The sequence below is a fragment of the Crinia signifera genome, chromosome 1, assembly GCF_055691185.1.
Source record: "Crinia signifera chromosome 1, ASM5569118v1, whole genome shotgun sequence".
NCBI classification, from domain to species: Eukaryota; Metazoa; Chordata; class Amphibia; order Anura; family Myobatrachidae; genus Crinia; species Crinia signifera.
Window position 1 is genome coordinate 352,596,381 of NC_139217.1, and position 6,038 is coordinate 352,602,418.

A 6,038-nucleotide genomic window follows, 5' to 3' on the forward strand; every position below is an offset into this window, starting at 1 on the left:
ATCCCATAGATCGGGCCAATAAGTTGGAATCTGATGAACAGTCCATATCGGACCTGTGTATGAGCAAATTTAGACTTGTGTACTTTCTGTTTAATGTTAAGCATCCCATATTTAGGACCAGATGTAACAAGCTTCAAAAAGTGATAAAATGGATTGTGATAAACAGACAGCCACTCATTTCCTAACTGCCATATCACAGGCTGGATTTGAAAAATACCAGTTAGGGGCTGACTGGCTGGTTGTTTATCTCTCTCCAGTTTATTGCTTTTTGAAGCTTGATAGAACTGGCCCTCGGTCACTTGCATACACTGTATGTGCAGCCTCTTACCCCCCTCCATTGTAGGGGGGTAAGAGAGCACTCTTCCCTCTGAAGAGTTCTGTGTTGGTCTGGTTAACTGTTCTTTCTGAGTACTCCTTTTAACGAATAAGCTAATATAGTGTAAAAATTGGACATTAACCCCTTTAGTGGTTGGTTTTTCTGGGGCAGGACAAACCCACCAAAAAACTTAAGGGCAGCCCCCCCCATGCCACCATTAATAGGTGTGCGCCAGTTGTGCCTCCAGCTGTGCACCACCTCTGGGCAGCGGTGGGGAAGTCCATAAATGGCCCCCGTAGGCAGCGTCAGTGGGCGCCACCCCACCCGACGGCTTGCTCGGGCTTAAAGGAAGGGGGAGTTATTGTGAGAGTTTGGGAGATCTCGCGAGAGGAGTCTTCAGCAGCAGCAGCCGGAGGATGGGACGGGACGGGAGAAGCTGACAGTAGGTGCCTGGGATAATATGCATATGGCCCCCAAAGGTTTGTTACATATTGTAAATGACCCTTCTAATGAAAAAGGTTCCCCACCCCTGCTCTAGGGGAACACCCCCCCCCCCCTCCCCTGCCATTGGCGCACACCTATTAATCAGTGGCATGTCTGGAAATTTCTCGGGAGAGCTCGAGGTGCAAACTGAATGTAAGTTTCAGGTACACACCAGTTACAGACTGTTCTAGCCCTTACAAAGGAAATGTAATGTTAAATGTTATTTACAACAATGTAGTTCCTAAGTATGGTAGAATTCAAGACTACCATAAATTAATTTAATAATGGCTAATGCTTCTTTGAAACCCAATTTAGCCTCACCTTGGGTCAACATGGTGATGTGAACATGGTCAAAGCAACTGTTCGAAGGCTTGCCGTCAGGGAGTCTTAGGGGTAAATTTACCAAAATGGGAGTTCTATTGAAGATGGGATGTTGGTCATAATAACTAATCCGATTCCATATATTATTTTCTAGAAGGTGCTATATAAATAAGCAGAATCTGATTGGTTGCAGTGGGAAACACCCCATCTTCAATAGAACGCCCATGTTCGTAATTTTACCACTCACAATCTCAAACTCCCTGGGAAACAGTTGGAAGACTTGCGCATATAAGGATGATGGGGTTTGGACAGCTCTTGGTTTTGTTCAAATTGGGGCCATAATTTAATGTTTATTAGTCCAAACTTGGTAAGCCCTCTTCCTGACAATCATTTTGCCACCGATTTGATCTGGTTAACATAGTGAACAGTAGTAAAGACATATTTGTGTGGTACTTTGAGGAGGTTAATAATTTATCCATGTTCCTTAACTTTCCCTACACAGAAGTGGAAACAAACTGTTGATTCTGGTAACAGATTGGCTTCTATTTTGGTGGTAAGTGTATGAAACTGGCTTATAACCTACCAGCGTGGCTCTTCCTGATTTGCCTTTTAACCAAAAAGAAGTAGGAAATGCGAACGCCAAGATGTAATAATATAATGGCTGCTGGTGAGGGGGGTGAAAACTTCCCCTCTGACGATGCTTGTCAGCACTCATGGTGCAGCGGCCTATTGCTGTGGGTCTTCCCTAAGTCTACATCTTGCTACGTGAGGTCTCCCGCTTGCACACATAGGAGAGAAGCTGTATCCACGCAGATACAACTGCTCATCTCTGATCTTTTCGTTCCTTATTTGTATGGTGAAAGAGTATGAGACTGCATGGATTCAACCAGAACCTGATAAAGGTAAAATGGGAACGTTATGGTGCAGTTAATAGCATCACAGTGGCCAGGAGGATTGTGGAATCTTCTGCCAAAAAATTCAATCAGGGATAGTTTGTTTTTTTTCAAACACATTTTATTGACAAGATCACAAAAATCAAAGGCACAAATCAAGGTGACAATTCTACCTTGTTGGACAAAAACCACCTCGCAGGGTGACCAATTTTCACTTTTTCTAGAACAATAATATTAACACAAAACGCAATACAATTATATAATAACAACTATAAAATTCTATAGGATATCAACTGACACGTTAGAAAATTGAGAATCTCGATTATCCTGTGTGTTTGATTAATTAATGTAACATGAACTGTCACTTATGACACATATCATACCTCTTATTCAACTCTATCCAAGGATATGACATAGGGGAGACCTAGACAAACAAGACAAGACATTGGGAAGAACATAAGGGAAAGGGTAGTGAGACATTTGTGTCGCAACATCGAGATCAGGTTAAACATCGCAATATCCAAATGTGGGTCGAGCTTATCACTCTCTATAGTCTCTAGTAGGTATGCATACAATTCCTATGTAGCGCTGAGTTGTCTAATCAAATACCAAGATGTATTTTCATACAAACGTAGAATTTGTGTCTGGGTTGAGCTAGGCAGAGTCTCTATGTATGGACCCCACTTTTTGTAGAATTGCAACACTCCTTGTTCCACATCAGGCACCGTGGCCTGTCTCTCGATATATGACTGTTTGGTTTCCAAGATGGTAGGTACCGATTTTTTAATCCAATATTTCATGATCAGTTTTTTTGCTATACCCAAAATGACCGTTACTATCGGCAATAGGGACTTTTTCTTTCCGCCCCAATCCCAACCACCCATCACCAACAGCAGACAAACCTCAGGATTTTTTACTACTTTCAGCTTAAATGTTGAGTTTATGAAGGCAATTAACCTGTTCCAGTATGCCTCGATCCTGCCACACCACCAAAGATTATGAAAGAAAGTGGCCCTCCTCTGGCCACATTTGACACCTGTATCAGGCTCCCCCGGTATCATATGTGCTCTCGCCACATATGCTCTATTTAGAACCTTCCAGTGTACCTCCTGAAATGAGGCAAGTGGAGGTATTTCAGCGTCTGTTGGCAATGCTTCAGGACCACCGCACACTCAGGAGTGGAGGGTACCGCGGCTCTCCAGGCCGCTAATGCTCTGTTACATTTTTTTTCACCTGAGGTGACCAGTGCCTCTGCATAGTAGTATCTCAGTCTATACATACTCGTTTGAGCTAGTGACATAAGTGTGGCAATCGAGTCAGTCTCCTTATACTCTGGGATAGTTTTAATTATCACTGGGTCTGCAAGACTTGTCTGAAAAATATATATTTTTAATTATATACAGTACATTTAATACTGTTTTTGGCTGGCTTAATGGTGATTCCACAGGCTGGATGCAGATAACAGCCAAGGAATAAAATGAAGCCCTGATTTATTCCATGCTTGTTGGTTATCACCTGTGTTGATGTTCTGTGGGGGTAAAGTTCTTAATGATACTGCCAGAGACTTGTGCCAATGGGGCTGATGTATTAAGCCTGGAGAAGAGATAAACTGGAGATACAGTGGAGAAAAAGTGGAAGGAGATAACGTACCAGCCAATCAACTTCCAGCTGTCATATTTCAAACACAGCTGATTGGCTGGGGCATTATCTCCTTCCACTTTTTCTCCACTGTATCTCCAGTTTATCTCTTCGCCAAGCTTAATACATCTGCCCCAATGTGACTTACTGATGGAGCCATTACTTTGTTCATTGTGCTACAGCGCCCGCCAGGCAGCATAAAGTGCCAATATATGTATGTTTAGCAGCATTACAAGGAGAGCTACGTCTGTATTACCCTAGGGCACCTGGAACCTTATAATCAGGCCCTGGGTGAGCTTTTCTTTCTGTGCTTCAGTTTAGTTGCAACTATGTTCCTGCTTAAGCATCATTCTCTCTCACACACACACCATAGTATAAGTATGAGGTCCTGTATGTCGGTATATGCTAATGCTTTTCAGTGTACCTGTTCAACACAGGTGATGGCAATCATACATTAAGAGGGAAGCACAGGAGCAGAGCATTGTGTCCCTCCTGGAGAGGGTCATGTTGGGAGGTATGTGTTATTATAGTAATAATGTATGGAGACCCGCAGAGATACGTACAACTGTGCCGAAGGATGAATATATGTATTTAGGACCTTATTCAGTACAGACTGCAGCTTTGGCTGAACGCACATTAATTGCAAATCTGCAAACGATTCAAACCAGCCCTATAATTTAATCTGTGATCACTGTGACCATCACTAATGAAGCTCGCAGGCATTCCTACAAACTTAAAATAGTGATTTTATCTAAATGACTGTGATAAAATGCTATGACAACATACTTTTTACAATGCAAAGCGTTAATAAATGTAATCTGGCATTCAGCTGTGAAGCTCCATACACACTAAGCAATATATTTTTTTAAAAATCCCTCCCCGTCATCTGTTCTGCATGCTCAATGTGGACGTAAACCTGGGGTAGCCAACTCCAGTTCTCGAGAGCTACCAACAGGTAATGTTTTCCAGATCTCCTCACAGAATCACAAGCAATGAAATTAGCACCACCTGTGGATCTTTTAAAATGTCAGTAAGTAATGAGTGCACCTGTGCAGCAGCTAGAGTAATGGAGTCCATACACGGTCCGTTGTGTACGGCTCCGTTCTGTACTATGCGATGCGCGCTTCCGCGCATCACATAGTACGGTACAAAAAGTATGTGCTGCACATACTTTTTGTACTAGGTACACATCGGATCGGATCGCATGCACACTGCATGCACTAGGGATGCGATCCGATGTGTACTATTTAAGTCCCAAACGGATCTGTTCGGACCGTGTATGGGCTGCTTAAGTAATGAGAGCACCTGTGCAGCAGCTAGGTTGTCTGGAAAATGTGAACTTTTGGTAGCTCTGGAGGACTGGAGTTGGCTACCACTGACGTAAACAATCTGTCCTGGGAGTGGAGGGGCGGGTGACCTCACTGATGTCGTTCACCCAGGATTACTGCCGTTAGCGATAATGGCAGTGGATCGTATTGTAGTGTGAAGAGCATCAGCTGGCTGCAATTCTGAGTTGAAGTATAATTTTTCAGCAGTCCTCATACTTCCATGGTCCGCAGTAGCTCAGTCTGTGCAACCAATGCATTTGCATTTTCTACTATTGGCTTTGCAATATTTGTGAATGCAACACCCACGGAAAAACTGCAGAAATTGAGAACCCATCCCATTAATATACCTTCATCACGCCTTTTTTTCATTATGAAATGCGATTGCTCCTGCTGTCGCAGATGGCTTTATAGCAGTGGTTCTCAAACTGTGCACCTCAGGTTGGTAATCCAGAACCAATTCAAGTTATTTATGGCCAATGAAATAGGCAAAATCAGTGCTTGTGGCTTCCAATTAAGAATATGTGGGTAAACAGAAGTGAATCATGTTTCTCACCTCATAAGTGGACCTAAGGAAAACATTTAAATCACAACTAGAATATTTTTCCTGAAATTAGTAACCGACTTTTGGCCTAGGGGTGCCATGAAAAATATTCTGATACTTTAGGGTGCCATGATTTAAAAAGTTTGGGAACCACTGCTTTATAGTATTGCAAATACAGACTTGGCGCGTGCATGTTGCATTGTGTAGGCATGCACAGTGCACCGATATTGATGTGCTCGATACATCAGCCCCACAGTCTGATAGCCAAGTATGCAGTTTTATGGTGGGCATATGGCAGTTTTCTTGTTAAACTATATAGATTTATTGGGCAATAATTAGGTGAGTAATCTTCAGAACACACTGACGTGAATGCTAGCTCATACAGTATTGGGTGGAATGTGTTTGTTTTGTTAAATGTTTGTTTCTCTGAGCACTGTAGTGTTCCTCCTGCCATATTACCACATAAATCAGTGTTCATATATCCTTTTCTGTCTCCAAACACCGCTTATTATCACTCC